This window comes from Ailuropoda melanoleuca, chromosome 6 (genome assembly GCF_002007445.2).
Source record: "Ailuropoda melanoleuca isolate Jingjing chromosome 6, ASM200744v2, whole genome shotgun sequence".
NCBI lineage: Eukaryota > Metazoa > Chordata > Mammalia > Carnivora > Ursidae > Ailuropoda > Ailuropoda melanoleuca.
In genome coordinates this window covers 75,275,058-75,293,954 of record NC_048223.1, presented here as the reverse complement: position 1 = coordinate 75,293,954, position 18,897 = coordinate 75,275,058, and the positions used below count along the sequence as shown (strand labels likewise).

Here is an 18,897-nt window from a genome sequence, read left to right as displayed (position 1 = left end):
GTCCCAAACAAGCCAGTCAAAGCCAACCCTGGGGCCTGTGCTTGAATGGGAAAGAGGAGCCCTCCTTCCACCGGGGTCGCTAACTTGGCCCTGCTGGCAGCCACCTGTGGCACCCCCCCGGGAAGGGCTGGCCTGAGAATGAGGCCGGCAGGGGGCAAATAGAGCCACATGGGGCACAGGGAGAGACTCCTGAAGGTCTGAGGATGGGCGGCCAGCTGTGCCCGAGTTTAGCTCCAGCCTCTGGACTTCTCGGCTACATGAGCTAATAAATCCGCCTCCCCTCATGTTTTTCTCTTTGGCCTGAGTCCGTTGAGTTGGATTTCTGCCTTTTGCAAATGGAAGCACCCTTTCTAATTCACAACATACTACAATACTTGGCATTCGCCCAACAGTGACTAGGTGCTGGCCTTGTGCTAAATGCTGGAGAACACAGAGGTTAGGAAGATGTGGCCCGGGGTTCCAGGAAATCGAGGCCAGACTGGGTGCAGGGGGTGGTTTCTGTTCAAAGGAGGGACTGAGGTGTTCCTGTTCCCCAGGAAACACAGCCCTGGCCAGAGGCCCCCAGGATGCCTAGAGCCCTGCCTAAGAAGCCCTAGTGTAGGGAACCTTCCCCCGGGAATCACAGCTCTCCCTAGGTAGCCTTCGGGCAGGGTGACCAACCCCCTGGTTTGTCTGGGACTGAGGCAGACATACTAAAGCCAGGAGGTCGCAGACAACTGGACGGGCTGGCTGCCTTAGCTCCGGGAGGTCCTTGCACCTCCAGGAACTGTGCAAAATGTCATGAGCACACAGTGTCACTTTCTGCAGAGAGATCTATAGTCTTCATCTGATTCTCAAAGGGGTGGTTAGATTAGAATCACGGCCTTGGGCAAGTCACTTCTTTTAAAGCCTCAGTTTACCCTATAAGATGGAACACTCTTCCCCAAATACAGATTCTCGTGTTTACTGAGTAGCTCTGACGGTCAAGCTAAGTAAGCAAGGATTCCAAACTCTGGGACTGTTATCAAGAAAAGAACACTAATGAGCTTTTCTAAGTGGACTTCTGAAAGGACAGTTTTTGTTTGTTTGTTTGTTTGTTTGTTTTTTAAAGATTTTATTTATTTATTTGACAGAGAGACAGCCAACGACAGAGGGAACACAAGCAGGGGGTGTGGGAGAGGAAGAAGCAGGCTTCCAGCAGGGCAGGGAGCCCGATGTGGGGCTCAATCCCAGAACTCTGGGATCACGCCCTGAGCTAAAGGCAGACGCTTAACGACTGCGCCACCCAGGCGCTCCTGAAAGGACAGTTCTAACATGACAATGATAGCCAATATTTCTGAGTGCTAACCACATTCTCGACACTGGGCTAAGAGGTCTCCATGTACCGTCTGATTCAATCCTTACCATTATTCTCCCCATTTATTAGATAAGGTAACAAAGAGTGATTAAATAATTGACCATGGCCCAGTTAGTAAATAGCAGAGATGGAATTCAGATCCCAGGCATTCTGGGTTCAGAGCCCTTGTTTCCACAACCCTACACATCTCAACACTTGATATGTGAACTCAAGATTCAGGACTTCTATGGACATGACCCTCAGACCCTGACCAGAAGACTAACACTTGGAAAAGGAAGATACTGGGCAATCACTGGGCTCTGTGGATATGCCAGACAGAGTACTAGGCTCATTCACCCAGGTTCTGTCATTAAATCCTCCCAGCTACTCTGTTTGGTAGCCATTATTCTACCCACTTTACAAATTAGGAAATTGAGGAGCAGAGAGGCAAAGTCCCCTCTCCAAGGTCACACAGCACAGCAGGATACAGTAGCATCCAAGGTGATGGGAGGAGGTGAGAAGCAGGAGGAAGAAGAGTAAAATCATGGAACAGGGTTGGAACAACCTCGGAGGCCTTTTGGGGAGCCCAAACTTTCCATTTTAAAGATGGAGAAGCTGAAAGCATTTTGCTAGTTGTCCTTAGTACAATGGTGGGGAAAGAGTCTGCAGCTAGAACCCAAATTTCCAGACTCCCAGTGCAGGGCTCCTTCTGGATGAGGAAGGAGGAGGTATGTGAAGTCATCGATAAACCAAGGGCATCTCCGCAAAGCATCTGTGTTGTTCAATGGCAAGCGATTGTTTTATACTAAAATAAATAGGGTATTTTGGAACACAATGTAACAACTTATTTTTTAAGACCGAACCTAAAGCTATAAAAGAACTTCCAGCCTCCCCCTGGCTTCCAGGGACGCACATCTCCTTTCTGCTCCCCTCCGGTGTGCTGGAATGGCAAAGTTTGAAGAGCTACATCCTAATGCCTTGGGGAGAGTCCATGTGAGGAATCTGAGGCCCCGAGCGGCCCCGCCTGCCCACAGCATAACGAGCCAACGGCAGCCCCCTGGAGTGAATGTTTCACCTGCCAACCACCGTCAGGGTCCAGCCCAGGTGCGGGATATGGGACCAAGCTCTCTGCTGGCCGATGGGATTCTGGAAAAGACCACCCTGGCCCTCTAGCCAAGGTCATATGACTTGGCCCGATATCCCAAATGGCTCTCTTAGGCCCGATGCTCAGGCCCTTCCAAGAAGGGGGGCACTGGGCAGGACATGGATGGGGCCATCAGCTGCTGTCACCCACCCTATAATTTCCTGGACTTTTATCCATTTTCCCCTCAATTATGCGCTGCTCAAAATGGTCCTTTTCGGCTTCCTCACAGGCTCTTGCCTGCTTATGCCTTCTTTGTGTCCCAGGTAATTGCTAGTGACCTTTTCTAAGTGTACTAATTAAAGGTGCCGATTTAATATTATATTTAAGACAAGACGCCCCGCAATTTTCCAGCTGGGCACAAACTCCCCCGCCCAGGGCTGTTCTGCCACTCCACAGAAGCTGAGCCTCACTTTGGTTTCTCCTGGACACAGGGCTCATTTCTCCACCAGGAAGCCTTCCAGCAACCTCTGTTTGCACCATTGACGCAGGAACAAGGCCAATCTGTGGGGCCCCACTCCAGCCCAATGGTCCTAGAAGCAGCCACTCAGGAGAACCATCCCTGACTGTGGGGCCCTGGGGTACACATATCACACTCCAGGTTTGCTTCCCACCTGAGAAGCAGATAACATGCCCTCCAACTCAGACCGCGGAATACCTGGAGTTTAGTGTTTTGTTCTAAAATTGGGATAAAATGCATGGACTATAAAAAGCATCGTTTTAACCATTTTAACATATGCAATTCAGCCATATTAGGTACGTCCACAGTGTGGTGCAACCATCACCACGATCTGCTGCTAGAATATTTCCATCACCACCAAAATGAAATCCATACCCACTCAGCAGTCAGTCCCCATTCCTCCCTCCCTCCGCCCTGGCAACCACGAAGCCACTGCACCTCTCTATGAATTTGCCTGTTCTGGATATTTCCTATAAATACAATGATACGACGGGTAGTCTTTGTGTCTGGCTTCTGGCACTCAGAATAAGTCTTTGAGGTTTATCCATGTTGTAACACAGTATGTAATCTCTTCCTATGGCCGAGTCACATTCCGTTGTATGGAGAGACTACATTTTTTTGTATCCGTTCATCTGTTAATGGATTTTTGGGTTGTTTCCCCCTTCTGGCTATCGTGAATGGTGCTGCCATGAACATTTGTGGGCAGGAACAAGGAATGAGGAGTGGAATTGCTGGGTCCCGGGTAATTCTACATTCAACCTACTAAGGAGCCACTGAATTGTCTTCCACAGCAGCCACACCATTTCCGTGCCTACCAGCAGTGGATGAGGCCCGGAGCTCTTTCCAGGGGTAGGAAGGACACTCAACGATTGACTGGGACTGGACACCCCCTTGCACGGTGCAGAGATGGGAGCTGGCAGTCCTCCATTCCAGATGCTTCTGGTACCTGGCCTGCTAGGCCTCAGCACATGCCGCTGTCACACACACCATCCCAACTTCCAGTGCCAGCCTGGCATTCTCTGCTGAGGGTGCTGGCCATCGGAGACTGCCTCCCCCACCCCAGACAGGCTGACATGCCAGGGACTAAGAGCTCTAGCGGCAGCGCTCAAAGAATGACTGAGGCAAGGTGGCGAATAAAGAGGTGGAAGGTAACTGCTTCAGCTCCCTCCCCTCTCAGGGGGCTAATGCAGAGGCGTGTTGTACGCTGGCTCTCGGAGCTCCCTGCTGGGACTCACCCCCATGGGGTAGACGTGATTGGTCATGTGTCTTCACCTCCCTGTCTCACCTCCTCAGTCCTCCCCTGCGTTTTCTGGAACCCTCTTTCCCACAAACGATTTGCACTTGAACCCTCATCACCAGGCCTGCTTTGGGGGGAACCCACAGAAGATACCCCGTAAAATTGTGGCATCAGAATCACCCGAGAGTAACAGAATAGGTTCCCAGGCCTTGCTGACTCAGGCGGCCCCGGGAGACGTGGGGGGAGCCCAGGGTGTGAACTTTTAACACAGCAGCCCTACTCTCCCTGCAAGAGAGCCTGACGCACAGCCAGGGTGGGAAGTCCTGAGACTGCTTTATAGCAGGGAGAGCTTCAAATATTTAACAATGGGCATAGTACAGGCATCAACCAATCAGAAAGGATGCCGGCCATAAACAACCGGACGGGTGCGTACCGACTGTAAGTCAGCCTGGTTTATGGCTCCCATTTCAGATGCAGAGAAAAGCTCCTCCGGCCCCAGGATGATTTAAAGGCTCAGTCTTAGGGCTCTTGGCTCAATCAGTGCGCAGGAGGACTCTCTGTTCTTGGCCCCCCCACCTCTACCCTCACGGGGAAGGGTAACTCCACAAGGCTAGCCCCTCGGCTCTGTGCCAGCCGGATCCAGGCGGGGGCCACGCCTCGCCTCATGGGTGGAAAGTGGAACTTTAAAGAGCCTAAGTGACTGCACACCCCTGCCCATAGCAGCGTTACTCCCAACAGCCAAAAGGTGGAAGCAACTCACAGGTCCATTGATGGAAGAATGAATTGACAAAACGCAGTCTATATCTATAATGGAATATTATTCAGCCTTAAAAAGGAAGGGACTTCTGACACGCACTGAAACAAAACATGATCAACCTTGAGGACACACTGCTGAGTGAAACAAGCCAGTCACAAAAGGACAAACGTGATATGAGTCCCCCTACATGAGATATCCAGTGTAGTCAAATTCACAGAGACCAAAAGTTGAAGGGTGGGTGCCAGGGGCTGATGGAGAGGGGGGAATGGGGAGTTGTTGTTTAACGGGTATAAAGTCTCAGTTTTGCAAGATGGAGAGAGTTCTGGGGATCTGTTGCATGACGACATGAATGTCCTGAACACTCCAGAACTGTACATTAAGACATGGTTAAGATGGTAACTTTTTGTTGTGGTTTACCACAATTAAAGAATTTAATGCCCAAACTTAATGGGATCAGCTCCAAGGCCCTAGCCATCTGGCCTGAGGCAGCACCTCCCACAGCATCGCCCACTGGCTCCTGGGCTCACCCCTCCCAGACCTGGACCTTCTTTCTGTTCCCGAACAGTTTGTGGTTGCCCCAGGGCCTTTGCCCTGGTTGTGCCTTCTGCTGGGCATGTCCCTACCTTGCCAGCTTCCTCACTATTCCCCTCTCAGCCTAAGAGTTACCTTCTCAGAGAGGCCTTCCCCATACTTGATCATACTCAGAGAGTTTATCTAAAGGGACGCCCCATCACTCCAAGTCCCTGCATCCCGTGTCACTGTCCTCATGGCTCTCCTTCTTCTGAGCTGACTGCGTTTGTTCACCTGACTTGCAGACAGCCTGCCCCAGCCCCTGCCCGGCACACAAGCACACCCATGTTAGCTCCACGGGGGCCGAGGCCTGGCCTGTCGTGTTCCCTGTTGTGCCCCTAAACCTAACACAGGGGCTGGCATTCCAGGGGTGCTCAATAAAGAGCCACTGGGTAAACAAATGGGTCCCGCCAACTGTCTAGAGGTGCTAGGCGGCAACAGACCCCAAAGTCATGTTAGATCTGTGAGCCACAGTGAGGGGAGAGAGGATAGCCAGTTAATTCCTAATTATGTATACTAATGGACAGGAAAAAGCATGGCTAATCGAAACCTAATAATGCCCAAACCGTAGTGCTTGCTTTGGGATGCAGGCAGCATCATAGCTGGGTACTGGCTGGGGGTCCAATCTCTCAGGAACTAGAGCCCTGCATCCCATTCTTGGGCAATGTACCCCAACCTGGGGCCATGAACTCTATCCTGTAGCTCTGTACCCCATCCTGGGGTAATGTTCTCCATCCTGGGGTATTTATTACACCTTATCCTGGGGACCATCTACCCCATCCTGGGCCACGGACCCTATCCTGGGGGCCATCTATCCCATCCCGGGCCATGGGCCCCATACTGAGGGCCATCTACCCCATCCTGGGCCATTGACCCCATCCCACGGACTGTGGACCCATCCTTGAGGCCAGGTACCCCAACCTGGGCAATACATCCCATCCTGGGTGCCATGTACTCCATCCTGGGGCAGTGTACCCCATCCTGCAGCCCAGGGGCCCTGGTTGGGGTGGGGATCCACTCAGTAGGCTGCAAATGCCCCTGAGACGCACAGGGCTGGTGACACATCTCCGTGGTGGCCTCAGCCCCTCAGAAGCAGGCCCCGTCCGTCTTCCAGGCAAGGGATGCACAATCACAGCTTTCCCTGCAGCCCTGCTGGGCCCACGCTGATCGCTGAGATGACTGCTATTACTATTATTGTTGTTATTTGCGCCGAGGGTGAGGGCTGGGATTGGCGTGTCATGCTCTCCTGGAGAGCTGTGTGTTTTGCCCGCTAGACGAGGGGTGGGCCAGAAACTCAGGCAGGGCAGTGGCGGCTGCAAGGCTTCTTATTTATTCTGGATGGGGGGAGATGAAAGCTGTTTGCTCCCCAAATGCCAAGGGGGAATCACAGAACGGATGAAAGGGCTGGAGAACACGCTGCGTCCTCCTGGGAGCTGCGTCTTCCTACAGCAAACCTCCGATTGTGCCTGCCCCACTCAGACACCTCCGTAGTGCCCACAGATTTCAACCCAACTCCTTCCCGAGCTGGCCAAAGCCCCTCCCAGCTTGCGCTCGACTCCCTGGCGGTTCACATTCCCACCGCGTCCCTGGGCTGGGACCGCCAGCCTGCCAGCAGCCCTCAGGCACACCGTGGCTCCGCGTGTTCCCGCGCGTGGGCTCCTGTTGCTCCAAGGGCCTGGAAGGCCGCTCCTCCTCCCACCATCTCTCAATCCCACTCACTGGTAAATGCATGCCTCAAATGCCACCCCGGTCACAAAGTTCTCTCCCCTCTGCGCTCCCTGAGCCACTGTCCGTACCTCCGTCCAGCACAGAGAAGTTATTGGAGGCTGATGTCCTGGGACATGATTTCAAATCTTCCCACTGCTCCAGGAGGGACCGTGGCTCCTCTCTGGGGCCCAGGAGCCAGCCGGTGCCTTCCCTTGCCAAGCGCACACGGCTAATCCATCACAGTTCCCTTTTCCATTGAGTCTATACTCAACTTCAGATTCCTCCGCAACGCTGGGTTATACACTGCCACTACCAGCCAATCTTAAACCCAAAAGGACTTCACGTCAGCCTTGACCTATTGTCCCTTCCCATCCAGGGGCCAAGGATCTTACCGTCCGCCCCTACCAGGCTCAGGGCAGTTGGAAGGGAGAGAATCAGGCTTGGAGTCTATGGGCAAACTCAGAAACACAGGCTAGTTATGGCTGAAGTTGAGACAAAGCCCCATATTGTGCAGAGGGAGAAGCAGGGGTCGTGGCTGGGAGACAGTCGGGTGCTTGGGACATACAGATTGGGGAGTGCATTGGGAGTGGCTGAATCAAGGAGGAGCAGACAGCGGCCCCCAGCCCCAGATGAGAAGCCATGACTTATGACCAGGTCTTTCTGAGAATAACCAGTCCCTGCTCCCCACACGCCCCAGGCCCACCCTTCTCCTCCTGGTCCCGAGGGGCCTAGCTGCACTGGTCTTGGTCTCTACCAGAGCCAGGGGCTCCTGCCCTCCCCCTCTCCCCAGGGATGAGCCCCCCAGAGCCAGGGCTGGCCTTGGAGCCTGCAATCTCATTTGTCTCTCCTCTGGGATCAGACAAGCGGGTTAAGTGCCTTGATTCCCGCGGATAATCTCATTTGTCTCAGGTTCACCCTCCCCATTCTCCCGCCTCTAGTCAGGCTCCTTCCTCCTAATCCCCCTCAGGGGCTTGAACTTGGTTTGACCTCAGAGGGGCTGATTTTTGTTTTTGGGTTTTTGTTGTTGTCCTAGGCGGCTTTCAGGCCCGGGGGAAACCAGAGTGAGTTCTGAGGTGGACCCCTCTCTCCGGGAGGCAGGTGGAGCCGGGCCTGCCTCATTACCCTCATCAGAAAACCCTTGCTCTAATAAAGGGCACTGGCTCTGAGCCGTCTTCACGTCCTCTCTCTCCTGTAGTTCGGTCCGCTCAGAGTAGATGGCAGGAACTGTCTGGGGGAAAGGAAGCTAGCGTTCATTAAGCGTCCACTGTTTACCTGGCACCGGGCTCAGTGATTTTCATACATTCTCACTGTCATCTATTTCTCATCAGGACACCACAGAGAGGGGTTAGCATCCCCACTATACAGACGAGAAAAGTGAGGCTCAGAGGGGTAAAGTGACCCACCTAAGGTCACACAGCTAGGAGGTCGCAGAGTGAGGATTTGAACACAAGTCGGTCTGACTCAGAATTCGTGTTCCCTCCCCCATCCTCATGGCTTTTATCACAAAGCCTGTTGTTATCCAAGCCCTAATCTGAGCAGCTAAACACTGCCCTCTCCTCATCTCACAGAGACTGACCCCCACAGACATCCTTAGACCCCCTCCATGTTTTAGGCTCCTGCATACTTTAGGCTGCTCTGGACCCCCGGGGTTACTCGGCTGGGCTGAAGGTGAGTACCCTTGGGGCAGGGACCGTGGGGACCCCCCCATCACCCTGTCTTTCCACCGCCCACTTATCACATGCCAGCAAGATGGCAATTCCCTCCTGAGAGTCAGAGACGGGGGGCTGGCTCACCTGCGCACACAGGTGTCTGATGGCCAAGAGGACAAGCTAATTCAGCAGAGAGGAAGGAGACAGTAAACTGAGCAGGATAGAAACCAGGGGGTTTGGTGGCGGGGCGGAGGACGAGCAGCATGTTACTGTTCTTTTAAAGTAATAAAACCCAAGAGGAGAGATCAGACATCAAATACTTGAAGGACCTGGACGAGAGTCTCAGAAACTCAGAGCTGTTCCGCTTTTGGCACGACAGGCACATAAAAAATCATCATTGCCAAGGGCTGCCAGGCCCAGCCGCAGACACTGACGTGCTCTCAGTGACCTTATGAGTCACAGAGAGGTTACGTTACTTGCCTAAAGTCACACAGCTAGCACGGGACGACTGGAACAGTTCAGTGACTCCTCTGATCCCCATGATGCCATTACAGTCCTTCCCTCATTCATTCAACAAACACGGCCCGAGGCCCCGCTCTAGGCACTGGTGATACAGCCACGAACAAAGCAGACAGAAGTCCGTGTCCTCCCGGAGCTGCCATTCCAGTGGGCACACCTACACATCACACGCTTTTCGTGGCTGTTCCCAGGCACACAGGGGAAGCACGAGCATGGGTTGAGGGTCTCGCCACCGTCGAGACAGATGGATGGAGAGCTGCAGCCCTGCCCTCTGCCCTGTTTCACAGGCTGTGGCCCCAGGATGAGCACTGGGCAGGGAGGTGAGGGCCGTGGGATGTAGGATCAAAGGGCACAGATGATATTTTAAGAGGAAGACAGCCTCAGTGAAATCCCTTTATAAGACACAAGTGGTCAGGCATATGACTGACAGGGCTGCACTGAATGGCACTCAGTCATAACTTCCTGTGTGGTTCTGTGTGACCATGAGGGAGTCATGCCCTCTCCGAGCAACCGTCCCCCATGGACATCATGAAGGGGCTGACATCAATGGCCAAAGCACAGAGGTCCTTGGGGAGAATCAATTCCAAGCCTGGCAAGCAGGCCTCGGTTCATGTGCTGGGCTGGTCCCCAGGTCCGGGGTTCACGGAAGGATCTTGAGGCTGCATGGGTTCAGTGGGACAAAGCACTGTGACCCATTAGACACCTGCTATGAGCCGGGGATGGACCACACTCTCATTCTTGAGGAGGCCAGCAAACTAGGGCTGGGCAGCTCCATGACAAGTCCACGGCCGCCCAGCTAACAGCTACAGGCGGCAGAGTTGACACTCGATCAGTCTTGGGCTCCCAGTACGCCTTCTGCCTCACAACATTCAAGTCCCATCTGGTTCAAATGCCTCCAAGACTATGGTCCCGTTTGCCACACCACGTACAAGGCTACTGGCTGGCAAGGCTTCCCAAACTAGTGGAGACACCCGGGGAAGCAGCCTGACCTGTACAGCCGGGGTCCGGGCTGGCCTGGACACTCTCTTCTGCACAGGAATAGCAGCCTGAAGAAGAAACAGCCAGGGATGAAGAGGCTCCAGAAGGCTCTGTTTGACCTTCCTGAGTCCTTGCTGCTAGCTCCCAGGCCCAGGGGGGCTGAAGTCCTGTCACAGGGACCCAGAGAGCCAAGCGGTAGTTACCAGATTTAATAACAGTGATAATAGTGGGGTGGGTATTTTTTTCCCTTCTCCTGAAACTTTTCAATTCATTGAACTGTTCAATTAACTTACAAAAGGAAATGTGGAAAAATGTCCGCAAATTGAACTTGACATTATCATTAAAATAAACAGAGCACTGCAGGCCTTTAAAGGCTCACAAAGAGATTATCCAAACACTTGCAGGCGCATGCTGATTCCTTTCTGCTCACGGGGACCCTGGCCCTCCCCTCCTGCCCCAGCTTGTGCCCCAGTCAACACTCACATTCCCCCAGCTCTGAGCAAGGCCCTGCCAGCATCACCGTCATCACCACTCTCCCCTCGCTGTGAACGTGAAGGAGGGGGGCCAGGCTCTGCTAACCAGCTGCCGTCCCCAATGAGTCCCTCTCCTCTCCGGCCAACAATGGACTGTTTTAGTCCAGTGGGTCTCGGGCCTGGCTGGACATCAGAGTCCAGATCCTAGTCATCTAAAATTCTTTTCAAAGGGAATTTGGACCTAATGGCCTGACTTCAGAATCCCAATCCCTCCTGTGCCCCCAATCCCTTAGCCAGAGCCCAAGGCCCAGGGGCTGCAGATTTCCACCTCTCAACAGCAGGAAAGGATACTACTGCTAAGAACCTAAGAAAGGTGTCACGGGGAACCAGGTGAGAAAGACACCCTTCCCCTCACCCCTTCTCTCCCTCCCACTCTCCACTGCTCAGGGGGCCAGAAACGTCCCTCCAGAAATCACTTCCTCTTTGAGGAGACTCATAATTACCCACAATGATCGCAGCACCATTCATTTTGCCCTAAAATTAATACATCACGTTGAGAACGATATCGTACTAATTTATCACAAGATGTATGAAACTTGCACTTTTTCTAATGAGATTTATGCAAATGCCGCTCTTGACACTGTTTGTGTTTTAAAAAGTTTTGACAGGGAAGTGGGGGTCCAGCCCAGCTGGCAGAGGCCCTGCCCCCCACTCCAGGGCCAGAGGGGAGGGGCTCCATAGTGGTTCCTGCCCTTGGAGGGCCCCAGGTGAGCAAGCCCCTGGGCCTTTCCACTGGGCTCATCCCTCAGTCCCATCTCTCCCCAGATACACCCTTATTCATCTGGAGCCAGCCCTCGGAGCCATTGCCTCAGGTGGGGCGGCTGTTACGGGGGGGTGGGGCTGCTTCTCTAGGTGAGCAGGGTCTCTCTCGCCCAATCAGAGAACTTCCAGGCCCTCGGTCCCCGAGAACAATCACAGGTGACAGCATCCCACTAGCCGGGGCATGAGACAAGAGTGGCACACAGAAGGCAAGGGATAAGGTGGTACTCACTCTCGGGGCTGACCCCATACTTGCATAAGTCTCAGAGTGTCCTCTAAAATATTGTGCCCTGGGTGCCTCACCTGCCTCACCCTAGTCCCCACCTTGCCACTAGCTACCATTCACTGAGCACCTACCATAGGACAGATACTCCGTTAAGCACTTCACACACAGGATCTCATTTGATATTTACCACACACCCGGGAGAAAGGTATTTCCCACACTCAAGGGAGGAGACTGAGTCTCAGAGAAGTTCCGCAATTTGCTCAAGATCACACAGCTAGGAAGAGGTGGAGTCAGAATTCAAATCCAGGCCCACCTGACCCTGAAGATAATGTTTTTCTTCAGTACTGACCCAAACAAGTCACAGGGGACTTCCCTCTTCTGGGGGTTTAGTAATACCAAATATCCAAGAGTCATATCCCACATATTCCGTTATCTAGACCATGGATGAAAATCAGGAAATTAGCCTCAAAGGTCTTTGAGCAGCTAAAAGTCATAGCACAAAACCCATACACTAAATTTCAAGCCCATGATGAAAAAGAGAGATAAGGTCAGGTCCTCACTCTGAGCCTGTTTACTCCCACTTTACATACAATTATAATTAGATTGGTTCTTTGTTTTTTCAATTCATAGAAATGTCAAGCAGTAATGAAAAGCAATAAACAATAACTTTCACTGTTCACAAAATGAAAAGATCAAAGCTCTCTGAAAAGTGATCACTTAAAATAATCTGAGTCCCTCCACTAGCTCCTGTCAATGACAATACATCAGAGCATTCTATCCATTCAATCCGTCCTGATGTGTTCAATCCTGTGCCATGGAAGTGCTAAATGCCGAGTTATTCCTACTAAGAAGGCAAGTACATATGTAAGAGATCTTATGAATATTCCGTGCAAGTCACTCCAATTTAAAAAGATTTTATGCTTAAAGGAATGCTCCTGAAGAGTATTTCACGAATCCTTCATTCTCTAAGATGCTAATGGCTACTCCATGAAAATGCACTCCTTGGTCAAAGAGGTGTAGGAACACTGCCTTAGAGAAATGTAAACAGGGTTCCTTCCTCCAGGACGTCCAGAGCCTTTCTTACATTAACACGCGTGCTGAAGCTCCACGGGTGGTAGAGAGGATAGAGCTTTCCCCAGATTTATTTGGCCAAGAAACCCTTTCTTCCAAGAGCATCTCAAAGGGTATAAGGGTATAAGTGGTTCAGGAAATAATAATTGAGGAAACACTGGGCCAGGAATTTTTCTGGTTATCTTTACTTGAGGCATATCTTTTTTTGGGGGGTGGGGGTGGGTGGGTGAATAGATGGATGCGTGGATGGGTGGATGGATGGGTGGATGGGTGGATGGATGGATGGATGGAAGGAATGATGGGTGGATGGATGGCTAGGTGGGTAGATGGATGGGTAGATGGGTGGGTGGATGGATGGATGGATGGTGGATGGATGATGGACAGATGATGGATGGGTGGATGGATGGGTGCGTGGGTAGGTAGATGGGTGGGTGGGTGGGTAGAGAGATGGATAAATGGATGGATGGATGTATAGATGGACAGATGGAAGGAATGATGAATGGGTGGATGGATGGGCAAATGAACAATGAGTAAAGGAACAAATAAACAAATAAATTGTTTTTATCCAAGGAGCATATGCAAATCTCTGTCATGGAGGGGAACACATGAGTACAAAGTCTGGGACCACTCCTTCAGATGAATCAGCCCATTTCCCCACCAGGTTATAAGTCACTGCTTCATGAGAAGGGACCTTGGGCCTCAAAGGAAGACATCAGGTGAGCTGCTTTTCACTGGAGCCAAATCCTAAGCACCTGATACACTGAACTAATAATCATAAAAACTCTAACCATGTGGGTGGTGCTCAACACTTAGAAAGTGCTTTCCTGGCCATTCATTCCAGGTCCTCTGCCACCACACCCTCTGGCAGTGGGCTGGCCAGTGGCTACACACTCTCTTAATGGTGAAGGAACTTACAGTTCAGCACAGTTGAGTAAAGAATCCAGAGTCATCCAGGGTAGGTTCCTTGGAACTGGAGTCAGAGGCCCAGGTCTCACTCCTGGCCCCATCTGTGTAACCTAAGCAAGTCTGGCCACCTCACTGACCTCACTGCTGCCTCAGAAGCTTATGGCAACAGTGAAGCCAGAAAAAATAAGAAGAAGCACGTCATAAATCCCAGACATCCTCAAAAGGCTTCAATTCCCCCACAGCGGATCCCAACCAAAGCACTTCACACACTCTGTCCTAACTAGTTGCTGACCTTCTGGTCTGAATCTACCCTCTGACCATGAGCACCCTGAGGGCAAAGACTATGGCTCCTGCTGCCTGCTGTACCCCAAAGCTTCACACAGTCCCTGGCACAAGACAGGTCTCTGATCAGTGTCTACTGAACAAATGAGTGAGTGAGTGAAGGAATGGATATATGAATGAATGAATGAATGAATGAATGATGAATTACTGTGTAAACACAATGTGATTTGATTCTAGAATTTGCAGGAGTGTGGGTTTTGGAATGCTAAAAGGATTCCATCCCCAGTCTCTACTGGGCACATTCTAAGGCGTACCTGCTGTTTTTGTTTTGAGGGGCACACAGCTTTCCCAGTGGGCAACGCCTGGTGCCTGTCTAACTGGGAAGGATGTTCTTTGATTAGGTCTGCTTAGTTTTTAATTAGCAGAGGGCAAACTTGTGGAGTCCTTGGAGGTCCCCTTTCTGTTGGAATGAGGATTCTTCTTCCTACTCCTCTGTGAGCAGAGTTGGAAGTGCTCAGGCCCCACATCATTGAAATGGTGTACACGTGGGTGGGAAGTGGGAAGTCGTAAGTGGAGAGTTAGGGTGGGCTGCAGAGGGGTTCCCTTGCCTTTTAGAAGGGACTGCCCGGAGATTGTCTACCTACATACCTTTTCATGTATACCTGTCACACCATGGTTTATAGCACCCCCATTCTCTGGATGGGGTTATAATTCACTTTGGAAACTTGTGGGCAAGACTCAGGCCCCTTTCTTTTCTCTTTTTCTGGGTCTTCTCTCTTAAATTGTTCTGGGAAATCTGTGTCAAGAGGCCTAGAAAGGGAGATTGAGGACATGTGCTCCGTTCCTACTGGGTCCTGCATTTCACTATAGACTGTCAGGGGCCAGGTGATCATCAGTGCCTAGCAGACCATTTTCCCCCCAGAGCAGGTCAGAGAGCATGGCAGGATGCCAATGAAAAGATCCTACCTCCCACCGGGCAAATACAGGAGGCACTGGCTGCCTTCCTAGCCCCACCTAACCAAGGCTGACGTGGCACTGTGGGGAGATGTGCCCAGTGAGCCAAACAGTCCCTGAATGTGCTTCCTAGAAGGTGTGGTGGCTAGGACTTGCATGCTCCAGTGGAGAAGGGGGTCCTCTGGCTCCAGTGGGAATCACAGAATGTCAGAGCTGGATGGGGCTCAGACATCATGAAGTGCCCTCATGTTGCTTACAAGGACACAGAGGCCCAGGGTGAGTGGGGCTGGTCAAAGTCCCATATGCAGTGATAAGTCAGAACTAACGATGTGCTTGCCTCTGTCACCAGTAAGTGCTTTTCTACCTCTTCTCTTCCAAAATATATCCCCCCTCCAACCATCCACTTTTCTGTACACCCTTCCTCCCATAAATTATACTGAATGTATTGAGATAGTCTCAGAAAACAAAATGTAATGTTTCTGGCTACATCACAATAGAAGGGCATAGACTGTGACCCTAGTTTAGGTTGTAAAAGAAAACCCAACTCCTCCAACAGCAACTCAGTCAAGTCAACCACCACCACTATGGTTCAGTCAAAGCGCTTACCTGGTAAATGGGTGCTGAGGCTAATGTCAAGCTTGGAGGATTGGACTTCAGCTATGTTCCCCAAACTGTGCATTTCTGTTTATTTGACTGGGGACCTCGGGTAACTGGTATTTTCCTAGGGGTGTGCCATGGACAGGGAGCTGGTGAGTTAGTGGAGTTGGATGGAAGGTAGAAGAAATCTAAAGGCGTCCAAGTGATGGCCTCAGCCAGGACCAGCACCCCTCCAAAGTGGCTCCTGCTGAGGAAGGGGTGGGGGAGTCTCACCAACCAGCACACTCTCAATAGTCACAGCCAGGCCTCACAGACAGCTACCCTGGAGGTCAGCCCTGCCTACCAGTGTGGCTGCAGCAGCTGTGGCCCAGCCATAAGAGGAGCACACTCATAGCCCACACAGGAAACAACCCTGGAGCACTCGGTTCTGGTGACCACAGGACCCCTTCTAAATATGGCCACTTCTTCAAGATCAGGAGAAATAACTGACCTGCCTAATATATAGAAATAAAACAGAAAGTGAGGTAAAATGAGGAGACAGAAGAATAAGCTCCAAACAAAAGAATAATAAAATCTCAGAAAAAGAACTAAACAAAACAGAGATAAACAATCTACGGGATAAGAGTTCAAAGTAAAGGTCATGAAGATGCTCATTGAACTTAGGAGAAGAATGGATAAACACAGTGAGAAGTTCAACAAAGAGAAACCATAAGAAAGTACTAATCAGGGCTAAAGAATACAATAATTAAAATAAAAACTACACTCTTGGGAATCAATGGCAGATTAGAGAATGAAGAAGAATGAATCAACGATCTGGAAGACAGGATAGTGCAAATCATCCAAGTTGAACAGCAAAATGAAAAAAAAAACCTTTCTTTTAAAAATTCAGATAGGTTAAGGGACCTCTGACACAACATCAAGTATACTAACAATTGCATTATAAGATCCTAAAAGGGGAAGAGAGAAAGAAAGCAGCAGAAAACTCATTTGAAAAGATAATAGCTAAAACACTTCCCTAACCTGGAGAAGGAAACGTCCAAGTCCAGGAAGCAGAGAGAGAGCTCCAAATAAGATAAGCCCAAAGAGGTCCACACCAAGACATAGTAATTAAAATGTCAAAAATTAAAGATAAAAAGAAAGAATCTTAAGAACAGCAAGAGAAAAACAAATAGTTAAGTACAGAAGAACACCCATAAGATTATCAGCTGTTTTTTCAGCAGAAACTTTGCAGACCAAAAAAGAGTGGCACGATATACACAAAACGCAGGAAGGAAAAAACTTAGAACCAAGAATGCCCTACTCAATTTTGAAGCTGAAGGTTATTAACTTCAAAACTGAAGAAGAGATAAAGAGTTTCTCAGACAGAAGTTAAAGGCATTCATCACCATTAAATTGGCCTTATAAGAAATGCTAAAAAACACTTTTTTTTTTAAAGATTTTATTTATTTATTCGACAGAGATAGAAACAGTCAGCGAGAGAGGGAACACAAGCAGGGGGAATGGGAGAGGAAGAAGCAGGCCCACAGCAGAAGAGCTTGATGTGGGGCTTGATCCCATAACGCCGGGATCACGCCCTGAGCCGAAGGCAGACGCTTAACCGCTGTGCCACCCAGGCGCCCCTAAAAAACACTTTTTTAAGCAGAAAAAGTCATAATCAGAAGTAAAAAATAATGAGAGAAAGAATCTCACTGTTAAAAGCAAACATATAGTAAAGGTAGTGGATCATCCACTTATTAAGAATGTTAAAAAAAGATATAGAATCAATAATATTTACAATAATTAGCTAAAGTATACACAAAAAGATGTAAAATATGACACTGAAAACATGAGATGGGGGAGTGGTGGGGAGTAAAAATGTAGTGCTTTTACAATGTGTTCCAAGTCAAGCAATCATCACCTTAAAATAGTGCTATGTATAGGGTGTTATACATGAACCTCATGGTGACCACAAACCAAAAACCTATAATAAATATATACACACACACAAAGAAAAAGGAATCCAAGCACACACAAAGAAAAAGGAATCCAAACACACACTAAAGAAAGTCATCAAATCACAAGGTAAGAGAGCAAGGGAAGAAGAGAAAATAGGGAAGAACTACAAAAACAACTACAAAACAATTAACAAAATCGCAGTAAGTATGCAATTGTCAGTAATCACTTTAAATGTAAATGGACTAAATGCTCCAATCAAAAGACACAGGGTGACGGAATAAAGAAAAGAGACCCATCTATCTATATGCTGCCTACAAGAGACTCACTTCAGACCTAAAGACACCATACAGACTGAAAACGAAGGGATGGAAAATGAAAAACATTTCATGCAAATGGAAACGGAAAGAAAGCTGAGGTAGCAATACTTATATCATACTAAATAAGCTTTAAAACAAAGACAATAACAAGAGACAAAGAAGGGCATTATGTAATGATAAAGGAATCAATCCAACAAAAGGATATAATAATTTTAAACATCTATAGAATGCACCTAACACGGGAACACCTAAACATATAAAGCAAATATTAACAGACATAAAGGAAAAAATCAACAGCAATATAATAATAGTAGGGGACTTTAACACCCCACTTACATCAATGAATAGATCATCCAGAAAGAAAATCAATAAGCAAAGAGTGGCCTTAATAGGTCAGATGGACTTAATAGATGTATTAAGAATATTACATCCTCAAACAGCAGAATACACATTCTTTTCGAGAACACATAAAACATTCTCTAGGATAGATCATTTATTAAGCCACGAAACAAGTCTTAATAAACTTAAGAAGAGGGACACCTGGGTGGCTCAGTTGGTTAAGTGTCTGCCTTCAGCTTGGGTCATGATCCTGGGGTCCTGGTATTGAGCCCATGTCAGGCTCCCTGTTCAGTGGGGGAGTCTGTTTCTCCCTCTCCCTCTCCTCCTTGTTCCTGCTCTCTCTCTCACTTGCACTCTGTCTCTCTCTCAAATAAATAAATAAAATCTTTTAAAAAATAAACTTAAGTTAAGTGTCTGCCTTCGGCTCAGGGTGTGATCCTGGTGTTCTGGGATCGAGCCCCGCATCGGGCTCCTCTGCTGGGAGCCTGCTTCTTCCTCTCCAACTCCCCCGCTTGTGTTCCCTCTCTCACTGGGTGTCTCTCTCTCTGTCAAATAAATAAATAAAATCTTAAAAAAATAAAATAAAATAAAATAAAAAATAAACTTAAGAAGACTGAAATCATATCAAGTGTCTTTCTGACCACA

At 49.5% G+C, this 18,897-nt stretch overlaps 1 protein-coding gene across 1 annotated transcript in view; it reads right to left on the bottom strand.

Annotated features, from left to right (window-relative positions):
* The window catches only part of CDH23 (cadherin related 23), a 392,002-nt gene that overhangs the window by 274,691 nt on the left and 98,414 nt on the right, over positions 1–18,897 (bottom strand).